Source organism: Rattus norvegicus, chromosome 18 (assembly GCF_036323735.1).
Source record: "Rattus norvegicus strain BN/NHsdMcwi chromosome 18, GRCr8, whole genome shotgun sequence".
Lineage (NCBI taxonomy): Eukaryota > Metazoa > Chordata > Mammalia > Rodentia > Muridae > Rattus > Rattus norvegicus.
The window spans coordinates 76,813,633-76,825,631 of NC_086036.1; positions in this window are offsets into that span (position 1 = coordinate 76,813,633).

An 11,999-nucleotide genomic window follows, 5' to 3' on the forward strand; every position below is an offset into this window, starting at 1 on the left:
TCTGTCTCTGTCTCTCTCTCTGTCTCTTTCATTCGCTCAGCCCTATCCCTGTAGTGTAGCAATAACAAGCACAGTTTGATCCTGCAGTTCTTACATTCTTATTTTATTTAGTCTTATTTACTTGTTGTTTAGGACAGTATCTGGTGGGTAGGAATGAGTGTCAATGAAGGGGCTTTGCATTTGCTTTGACAGTCTTTCTGTACAGTAAAGGTCACAGTATGAATCATAACTATCTTTATGCATGGATGCAAAACGTGATTTACTTATTTGTTGCTCATTGAGGTGGTTCTGATCTCTAAGGTCACAGTAGACACCGAGTGAGGGGACCTTATGTCCGTAGATTCAAGCCAGGTTTCTACACATCTGTAGTCATGAAGTTGTCACTGAGCATTCAACCCTGGGCCACCTTAGCTGTGTATTTCTACTTACAGATGTCTCGCTCGGATTGTAATGTGGATTATTGGCACAGTGACAGAACCCACACCAACTTTCTGGGTGAAGCTTCCCAGCACACATCCGTGGGGCAGGCACATCATGATCGCACCGTGCTGAGGATGCGATTCGGTGTGAGTCCCGTGCTAAGGACCATGTAGAGCATCAAAATCACCAACAGGAAGCGGGATAAACGTGGCCCCAGGTAGACAATATGTATTCCTATTCTGAGTACTGGAGAGTCTCGGCAGGGAGAGGGTGGGGAAACTGAGGCAGGCTGTGTGTTGTCGCTGCTTCGTGTGAGTACACAGGTGCCTGCAAGAGGGCAGGGTGAATCGGGCTGTGGGACCTCGAAGTTTAAATGTATTTGCAAGTAAGTTGCAGGTATGGGAATTTCAACTCAGAGTAAATGCTGCTGTGGGGTGGATGTACGAGGTCCCTGAAAAGCAGGTGGGGTCACGTGGTCCTAGGTTGCTTGGGAAGAGGAGAGCCGATCCTTGGATCTTGGAGCACGTGTCGGTTATGAGTGGTGCCACCATTTTGAGCGTGTCTGTGGGAGTGCACAGTATCCTTACCAGCTTCTCGGTCCTTTCCTCTCAGCCAGCCTTCCCGTGTCCACGCTCTGTGCTGGCGGCATCCCATGCCCTTATTTCTCCTCTGACTGAGTCTGCTAGACACTTGCAGATGCTCTCTCACTGTATTGCCTCAGTGTGGACCCTGGGGCAGAGGAGATATCTCCGTTAGCAAAGTGCTCACCTTGCAAGCATGGGGACCTGTTTGAGCTCCGGGAGGCGTGTTGAAAAGAAATGCCAAATCCAGAAAGTACCACGGGCCTGCCTTCCCTGGGTGGCGGCCGCCCACACACAAAACAGCAGAAGGCACAGGCGTAGTTAAAGTGGATGGACCTGTGTTGAGATCCTAGTTCCAGTTTTAATGAGGGTAGTGTGTGACCTTTCCCAGTGGTTCTCAGCTCCAGTACCCATCTCCGAGATGCAAGAAACACCTCAGTAATGTCTGGGATTAGCTGAGGAAGGAACAGACACATTAGGCCCCAAATAGCTTCTAAACAGTGGCAGTCTGCACTCTAGGACAGGACAGTAATAAAGTTATAAAGTGGCCTGAGAGCAGTTGCAAATATTGGGCATATGAACAGATTGTTTCCAGCTTATTTTTACACTGATTTCCTGTCATTTTTAGAAATATTAATGTTTTAGGCCTTTTTTTAAATAAAACCCATTGTTTAGCAAAATTCATATTGTAGAAGTTAAGTCCATTTAAGTTGGCTGAGGACATTGTTCACCACTATGAAATAATTAAAGAATATATAATTAAACTTAGTGGCTCTTTTTAGTCCTGCCTTGTCGGTTCTACTGTAATTAAAAAAAATCTTGTATTTACTGCAGAAAATGCAATACTGGCTGGACTAGGTTGGATAAAACTTTTTTCTGTTAAAAAACTTCCAAGTGTCGTAGTATGCCTTGCAATCCCAGTGCTGAGGAGACGGGGATGTCCCTGAGGCATTTTAGTCAGATAGCCTAACTCATCAAGTTCTCGGACAGCAAGAGATCCTGGCCAAAACGGAGAAATAAAAATGTAAACAAAATAAAACAGAGCAAGCACTTCCATTAATCCACAAGACCCTCTCCAGAATCAAGGCAGACAGCACTTGAACAATGACACACTAGGCCAACTTTGCATGTGCACACATTTGTGCTCCCCACCCCCAATCCTGTTCAGCGTAGCTTCTTTCTTTGTTCTGCATCTCTTTAAACATCATCAATTTCCATTTTTCAGTTGAGGAGTAAGAAGGAAATGTGCCATGTGGTCCTGTGCGTAGGTGTGAGAGAATGGTCCTGGGCACAGGTGCGGGAGAATGGTCCTGGGTACAGGTGTGGGAGAATGGTCCTGGGCACAGGTGTGGGAGAATGGTCCTGGGCACAGGTGTGGGAGAATGGTCCTGGGCACAGGTGTTGGAGAATGATCCTGGACACAGGTGTTGGAGAATGGTCCTGGGCACAGGTGTGGGAGAATGGTCCTGGGTACAGGTGTGGGAGAATGGTCCTGGGTACAGGTGTGGGAGAATGGTCCTGTGCACAGGTGTTGGAGAATGGTCCTGTGCACAGGTGTTGGAGAATGGTCCTGTGCACAGGTGTTGGAGAATGGTCCTGGGTACAGGTGTGGGAGAATGGTCCTGGGCACAGGTGTGGGAGAATGGTCCTGGGTACAGGTGTGGGAGAATGGTCCTGGGCACAGGTGTTGGAGAATGGTTCTGTGCACAGACAGGTGTAGAAAAATGGTCCTGGGCACAGGTGTGGGAGAATGGTCCTGTGCACAGGTGTGGGAGAATGGTCCTGTGCACAGGTGTGGGAGAATGGTCCAGTGCACAGGTGTTGGAGAATGGTCCTGTGCACAGGTGTGGGAGAATGGTCCAGTGCACAGGTGTTGGAGAATGGTCCAGTGCACAGGTGTTGGAGAATGGTCCCATGCACAGGTGTGGAGAATGGTCCTGGGAACAAGTGTGGAGAATGGTCCTGGGCATCTCATGGCAGGTAAGAGGCAGGTATGGGCGAAAGCAGGCTCACTGCAAGGTGATACCAGTGCCCACTAATGACACAATGGATTTTCCTGTGAGTTCGTTAATATTGTCTTATTATTGGCATGCACATCAATCCCTAAGGAAACGAATATAAAATTGGAACCGCGCCCCGGCCCCCTTGGCAGCCAGCACATTACTTTGGAGAATCTGTCTCTGTGGCACTGATGCAGCCATTTCCATTTACCCACATTCAATCAAGGGTTTGTCTTTTGTATCCCTGGGCAATTGCATAACTCTAATATTGACCTTAACTGAAGTCCTTTGTTTTGTACCCCAACAGCCCGAAGCATTAAAAATGCGTGTTTACTTAATTTGTCCTGGTATGCAGTGTAATTACAAGCAGTTTGTTTTCTCTGTTGTAAAATATGTTCTGGAGAAGGAATAAAGTAATGTGGAAAATTAACATTGTGATGTACTGTATAGTGGAATAACACTAAAAGCGCTCAGCCGGGCTGGCTCTGGAGGTCCTATCTGTTGTATACAAGAGCAATAAAGAAGTAAAGGCCTCTTCCTGAATCAGATTTGCATGATTTTCGACTGTGGTAAAATTAGTCTGATCTGCCTCTCAGAATAAACAACAGCCACAAAATCAAAGACCCCGCGGCATGGATGGTGCCCTCGTGGCTTTGAATTTTAGTCTCTGTGTCTGGGCCGTCTCAACATGTCCTGGTAATGGGGTAGCCAGGCGGGCAGCCATCCGTGGCTGAGCCCCATCTCCTCAGGTCCTTCTGTGGCACGGGTGTATCACCTCTTGTCCTGGGGGCTGGGACATGCCGGGGTAGGGCTGCAGACGCTGAGGGACCCTGCCTGCCTATGGTGAGTTCTTGCTCCTCTTCCTCTTTGCCACTGCTAACTATTCTGGATGCTCACCGTGAAGGGCACTGTATAAATAATCAACCGCTCTGTATCATTTACTGAACTCTTAGATCACGGATAGAAATGTAACGAGACTCTTAAAATAAAGGTGACAAATTCACCATCCGCCCGTGGGCCACATGAGGACATTGTGTGTGTATGTGTGTGTGTGTGTGTGAGAGAGAGAGAGAGAGAGAGAGAGAGAGAGAGAGAGAGAGAGAGAGAAAGGACAGACACAGCACTTTGTGCAAAGCAGTTAAGCCCCCCTTCCCTGACAGTCTTCATCCAGTCTGCTCACTACTGGTTTTCAACAGTGCCAGGGAGCAGAACACCTTGTGAGCCAGGGTTGATTCAGGGTCACTGTCCTTTACAACCTGCCTGAAAATGGTCTATCCCGCAGAACAATAGCTAAGCAGGTAGCCCAGGCTAGCCTGGGATTCTTCAGGTAGCTCTGGTTGGCCTTGTGTTCTCGAGCCTTGGCTTGCCAAGTGCTGGTGTTACAGGTGTGGGTCATGGTGTGGCTTTTAAATGACTCTGGGAGGCCTCGGAGGGCCGTGGTCCCTTTATTTTGATGTGGCACAGCGTGTGACAAGGTGACAAGTTTTCCAAACATTTTGGCCCTTATGTTCCTTTCGTGCCGAGAGTGGGTTTTTCAGTCCCATCAGGGAGGCGTTCTTTGTTCCCAGAAGAGGACATGGTCCCCCTGCCCCACCCCTGGGTGCTGCCACAGAGTGTGACTGTGGGCCATGTTAGGACACTGTCCAGGGCTCTGTCTAGTTGTCTAGAGCCTACAGAGGTGGGGGGGGGGTTGGTTATGAGGGACAGACAACTTCCTAACAACAGCCCAGGGGTGGACAGTCCCCCAAACCATATGGTTATGAGGCTGGCCATAAGATTATTGGAGAAGGTTGGGCCAGCAAGTACCTTAATAATTCCTGCCTGTAATCGACGACCTTTAAGAAAGAGAATCAATCGCATTAAACATTGCCCCAGCCAGCGGCAGTTCACGGTGGGGGAAAAAAAAAATAAAACAACTCCCGTTCTTTGTCTTTTTGGTGTTTGTGTTCTGTCTGCTTATCCGCCACACTGGCGACATCATCCCCTCCACAGTGGCAGAGGAGATGGGCTTCTTTCTCGCCTCAGAGCTGTGGGTCCTCTGCAGTTCTGGGATCTGTTCCCTCTGCAACCAGCCTGAGCCTGTGAGACTCCTGCGTCTGCTGCTGGTGCCAGCACTGCAGATGCCCTCTCCACGCTGCAAGCTTTGGTCTCCACGGTCACACAGATTTCCACTAATGTAGAGTAAGAGAGGAAAGTGGAATGGAGGGAGGGAGAGGGGGCACATCTTACTGCACTTTCTTCCCCTGGTGGCTCCTTCTGAAAACACGGGAAGATGAAAAAAATAATCGGTATCTTTCCCTCCCCCTAACCTCACTCCATCCATTTCCCCATGTGCTGAGCTCCTTTAGTTTTAGAGTCCTGGTAAGTGGGTCTGTATCCTGCGTGAGTGAGGGTGCCCACAGGAAACACGGAGGCCAACAGTGTTGATGGATCAGGGCCAACTGCTGCCCAGCGGCTGAGTTCCAAGTCAGTGCACGGGGCGTGGTTACAGTTACATTGTCTGTGTCTTGATGATCACCTTGATCTAAGATCCCATTTTACTAAGATGCAGTACTGAGGCCTAGAACTCAGACCCACACGGCTTCTGTTCTGTCCATCAGAGGACCACGTGCACCTCTGCATCCCTACACCCCTGCATCCCTGCATTCCCAGGCTTAGGGGCTATTACAAGTTGAGTTTATTGAGAACCTGAGAGAAACTGTGGTATCAGTTTGCCTGAGTTTCTTGGTGAGCAAGGACGTGGGGGGGGTCTCTCTGTGCCTTCTTCCCTCTTCCCTAGCTTTCTGTAGAATGAGTCAATCAACCATGGGTGAGAGCTGTGTAGACAGATGCCATCCACTGCAGCCTATGGAGAACGCACCTGAGCATGTGCAGCCAGAGACCCTGACATCACACCCCTGGGCACCTCTTCTGGCCAATTCTCCTCTGGTGTTGGGTCTCTCTCTTGTTTTCTGGAGTTCTGTCTGCTTGTCCACAAGCCTGAGACTACAGGGAGCTCATTCTGCTGCATCATGGGCCCATGAGCCACCGAGAGAAGAGACTAGCAAAACTCTGCTCCATGAGTGACAAGTCCTCAGGATACGTGTCTAGAGGCGATGTCTGGAGACATCAGATCTGAAGCCACATCTTCCCAGCTCCCTTGCACACCCACAAGTGACCTGGTCCAGGCTGTCATTCTGCTTTTGATTGGAGCAGACTATGAAATCGTTGAAAAGACAGCCCGTACATGCTTTGCTCCTAAGCTGGTTTGGTTTTCTACATTTGTGTTCCTTTCTTAGAGGTGGATACTTGAAGGACCTCCTGGGCTCTCTATCTTGGCACCAGAGGCAAAGAAGCCAGGTAGCCCAGGCTGAAAGTCATGACTCTCATGGAGACAGACTCTCTTGGAGTCACCCTGATGGCAGACTTTCTGCCATTTGATGCTTTATGAGAGACTGTGAGGTCATCGTTCAGCAGGGAGAAGCCAGTAAATTATTTGTCTGCTAACAACTTGAGAGGACTTTTTGGCATGGCCTAAGAGATTGCCTGTCTGCACCTTTGACCAGTGCTGGATGCCTCCCAGGCAGTACAGTCGTCAGCCCACAGAGAGAAGCACAATGGCCCTCCAGGGCACCTTACCACCCTCTATGTCTCCTTCCTGCATCTGCTTTCTGTGACAGCCTAGGTTTTTAGGATGGACAAGTTGAGGAATTGAGTTTGAGGAAAGCCTAAGAACTGAGGATACAGAATCATCTGAAGCCAGGGCTGGACCATACCAGAACTTAGGATGCACAGGTGTGGAGAACCAGGGAGTAATGCATCAGTGGAGAGAAAGGAGTCCTGGGCTGAGATGTTCAGCCATGAATGACCTGTGTCATCTGGTAAGAGGCAGCACTCAAGCCTGATGTGTGTGTGTGTGTGTGTGTGTGTGTGTGTGTGTGTGTGTGTGTGTGTGTGTGTAGTTAGGCTGCAGTGTGAAGTCCCATCTGGCACTAGCAATGTGACTCAGAGCATGGCTTTGGTCAGACTTCTGGGCCAGCCCCCAAGGACTTTTAGCTCTCTCTAATTGAAACTCCCATGCTCTGTATTCTACCTCCAAGATTGTAGGCAATACCTATCACACCAAGTGGGACGTGAGGGCTGGCCACCCAGTAGGTGCTCAGTAAAGACCACTCCCTCCCTTGCCTGGGGAACCTGTGTAGACCTGGCATGGCCTGCTGACATCAGCTGGGTTTGTAACACTTCCCTGCAGAGTGGAATCTCACAGTGTGCTTGGTTCATTTTAAGAAGCACCGAGGTTTCCCGTATTATAACCCACCCTGGATTGTTTCCAATACTGTGGCACTCTCGGGAAACCCTACTCGATGCTCACCAGAGATTCCATCGGGTGTTGTGTCCGTGTGCCTGCTTTTCTGTGGTAGTGCTTAGACTGTCTGTTCTCGTCGTGTACCAGCCAGCCTTTGGGCTGGGAAAAGACCAAAGCTCTGTCTTAGCCTTGAAGATCCATCAAAGGTACGGCAAGAAGAACACAGGGACTCAGCCTGTGACTTAAGCTCCAACACCATGCAATTTCCACGCAGCACCTACTTATAATTATGAAAATCTTTTGAACAGATGAAAAACGTTTCCTGAATGTGCAGGGTTGTGTTCACGTGACTAGTTCACCACGAACTCCAATCCCAGGGCACGATGGGAAATTCTCTTTTTTAAACGCCCCGATGGAATTTTTCCCTTGCACATATATCACATAATAAATGACAGACAGTGTTCATAAAAGAACCCAGGGGCCTCGTGTGTCTGAGGCAGGACATGAAGGCCTGTGAAATATTAAGAGAAGCTTCCAGTTTAGCGACAATGTGGAGATACATGTGAGGGAGGTGGGCACCATTAATTACGGTTCACATCCTATTCATATAAATATTTCAGGACCTTCTGTTGTGTCATAATGCTATGCTAGGTGCCTGAAGAGGAATGTCTTCTTTTATAATCGCCAGTAAACTTCCTGGGAGGTGGAAGCAATTTCCCCCATCCTCTTTAACCAGTAGGCATTTCACTATAAAGACAGCATCACCTAGACCAGCGAGGGAGCTCAGCAGGCAGTGGTGCTGGCCACCCTCCCAGTGACCTGAGTTCTATTCTTGGGACCCATATGGGGGAACGAGAGCTGAGTCCCGCAGTTGCCTTCTGACCTCCACTTGTGTCCTGTGAACTGAATAGAGACCTCACAAAAGAAGAAAACTCACAACCGTGTGGTAGTATTAGAAAAGGGCCCAACTGGTTCCTGAGAGTCACTGCTCCAGGCTGTTTCAGTGAGGCACCATACCACATTAGCCTAGCTGTCCTCAGGCCCCTGCAGTCTCTCTCCGCTCCCATTGCTAGTCACCCTGGCCAGCCCTGGGCAGTCTGGAACTCTGATCCCAGCTACCTGGTAATATCAAGACTCAACAAACTGTAACCCGACAACCAGATTTATATGCTAAATACCCAATGTACAATACATCCACACAATAAACTTACAACCAATTGACAAGGATATAAACCGCCCACTAGATAAGACATAATTTACTCATCAAGACACACAAAATCTTGTACATATCCATCCCTTAAGAACAATCATAACAACCTGTAAATGTGCAGACAGAAATCTTAACATCTGCCGCCATGTTTTCTTGGCTGCTCTGTCCCCTCACTCCGGTCTCCTCCTCTCTAAAACTTTTCTCCCACCCATCCTTCCATCTTGTCCAATGAGAGGCCTCATTCTGTCCTGTACCTGCCTTCACCTGTATAAGGACATCAACCTACACATGACCAAAATGACTTGAGAAATGTTCAGCATCCTTGGCCATTACAGATTGTGAATGGAAACTACTCGAGAGCCCACTGATCACTTTTGCCTTTCCGTTGAGCCCATCACCATTCTTTGTGACACCCACTGACCCACAGAAGCAGTCTTTGCCAGGGACTTCCAGTGGCCATGCCAGGCTGGGACTCAGATCAGAAGCTTCTTCTTGCAGTAAAGGAGAATTAACACAGACCCCCACATAGACAAGGTGCAGAGTGAGAGACTGTGGGGTGCTCAGTCTTAAATGGGATGTCCCCATCAAAATCCCTACCCCCAGGGCTCAGGAATCTACCGAAAGAGGAGAAAGAGTGATTTTAAGAGCCTGAAGTGGTAGATGACTTTTAAAGAAACACTATCTCCTGGACATACTTGGACTGATACACATATGAAACTCCTAGACGTGTAGAAGACCTGGACAGGTTAAAGCAAGACAAAACCTCAATACTGAGAAGGGGTAGTGGGTACAAGTTCCCACTTCACCACGAAGCTATCTGTCACCGATGCCCACTGGGAAAGGGAAGAAACATCAGCTTTCTCAGTGGAGTGATGTTGAATTCTCAACTACACTCTTGGGTAGGCCCTGTGTCAAGGAGTATTTGGCCAACACAAAAAGGTCTCTGATTTTTCCTTATTCCATTTTGGTATTTGTTTGCCTTATTATCTTTTTGTTTATCTTTATTTTCATTTATTTTTGGGGGGGGGCAGAGAGGAGTATGAACCTGAAGTTGGATGGGTAATGAGGATCTACGAGGAGTTGGAGGAGAAGAAAATAATGACTAAACACATTGTATAAAAATGGTAATAGAAAAAGAAACAAGAAAAAAGTACTCCAAAATCCCTCCAGGGGTTCATGCCTGCCAACCCAGCATTTGGTCAGAACTAAAACAGAAGGAACTGCACGACTTCCAGGCCAGGAGGGGCTGCCCCCATGAATGCCATAAAATTAAAAAATTGTTTAAAAGTATAATTTCTCTTTTTGACTTAGTTTGCACAGGGGACTCACTGTCTCCTGTACTGGAGCCCAGAGGAGATGTTAGGGTTCCATGTTTTTTTTTTTAAATTTTATTCTTCTTGAATATTTTATGCATTTACAGTTTAAATGTTATCTCTTCCCCCCTCCCATACCCCTCCCTGCTTCTATGAGGAGGCTCCCATTCCCACCCATCCACTCCCACCTCAACACCCTGGCATTCCCCTACATTGGGGAAACCAGCCTTCACAGGACCAAGAGCTTCTCCTCCTATTGATGCCAGACAATGCCATCCTCTGCTACATAAGCGGCTGGAGCCATGGGTCCCTCCATGTGTACTCTCTGGTTGGTGGTTTAGTCCCTGAGAGCTCTGGTCTGGGTCTGGTTGGACTGAAGAAGGGGACTCCACTGAAGGAGTTAGAGAAAAGACTGAAGGAGCTGAAGGGGTTTACAACACCTTAGGGTCACATGCTTTGAGAGTAGCAGGAGTATCAGCTGTGATTTTCTTGGAACATCTCTTGTAATGGACTCTCAATCACTGGAAAGTGGTTTCTTGTGCAAGAAACTTGGCTCCCTCCCATTTATGGGCTAGTAGAAAGCAGGCCACACCCACCCTAGGTGGGGCCAAGTACAAGGAAGGCTGCCAGGTGACTCATCACCCCTGGTATAGTAAAACCCTAGGTCTGAGATCAGTCCCGTGTGAGGCTTGTGTGAGCAGGGCTTCTCGAACCATGTGTGCAGAGGTCCAGGAGCTAAGAGAGCTCCCACAAGGGTCCACCTCCCATCGAGGTCCTGGTGATGGTTTATTTACTCAAAGCAGCTGCAGGGGCGTGTCTGCCTTCACTTGTTCTTCCTCACGATCCTGTGATTTTGTAAGTTTTGCTTGTTTGTTTTTAACCTGTAATCCAGTCACAAGAGAACGACGTCCAACCATTCCGAATGTAACAGGGAGGCACGCCCACCCCGCCCCCACACTCGTGCAGCTTAGCGACCGTGAGCTCAGAGGGTTGTCTTTTAAAGGACAGGGCTTCTGATTGGGCATCTGCTCCGTGCAACTTAGCATGATGGGATGGAGCTTAGTTTCGCGTGGTGATGTGAGGAAGTCAGAAAGCCCTGGAAGCACATTCCACTTCTCTGGAGACATCATGTTTCAATGACTTTATCATGACTCACGTGGTCATTGGGGTGTATGACCATGCCCCACAGCTGGCACGGCCAGTATTTCTGATGGTGACTGCACTCCGCTGTTGGCGTGGAGACCAGAGACCAGAAGCTCTACCTGGGGCCTGCATGGCCGTCCTCTCAGAAGTCACCGGTGCCTTTCTCTCCCCTATCAGAAGTCACCCCTTCCATGGATTTTCTACAGAACCGTTTTCCATCCAGGGCAGGGCACAGTGATGGTGTCTCTGGGGTTGATGGAAGATGCTGTAAAGAAATCAACAGACCTTTAAGCATGTACTGCAGAGACCGTTTTAAAACTTTGAGATGATCTTAGATTTCTAGAAAGGTTGCAAAAAAAAAAAAAAAAAAAAAAAAAAAAAAAAAAAAAAAAAAAGATGGTGCAGAGAAATCTTCTCCTGCTGGTCCTGATGTTAGCACCTTGCGCCACCGTGGAACAGTCGCAAAACTGAAATTAACATTGGCATAATGCTGTCGATAGGTGGGAGACTTCATTGCTTTCTCGCAGTTTTTCCAATAATGCCCTTTCCTATCTGGGGATCCCACAGAAACAGCAGGCCGCCTGTCATGTCTGCACGTCACCTCTCCTTAGTCTCCTGGCTTCTGGCAGCTCCTCAGTATTTCAGTCTCTTACAGCCTTGACATTGCTGAAGGGCGTTGGCCAGTTACTCTGTGAGCGGTCCCTGGTTTGCTTCCTTTTCTGGCCTTTCTCTGATCGGCGTGAGTTGTGTATCTTTGGCTTGAAGCAAGAAAAGGAACATGGTCATGGGCGTGCCTCATGGCTGCTCACTGGATCCAGTCCCCAGACTGGGTCTCTCTATGGTCGTCTTTTCTTTTGTGATTGACATGTCTTGGGGCTGGGGCTTTGAAAGGGTGGGCCCACTCTGCCCCCAGGCAAGCCCCAGTGTGCGGTGTTATTTAGCATCTCAGAGTCTGGGAGTCCCAGCAGCCCTTGCGACATGCCGGGTCCTCAGTAGGCACACGGACCCCTGGTTTGCCATTTCTCTAGCTCCTCTGGTGTTTTTGTT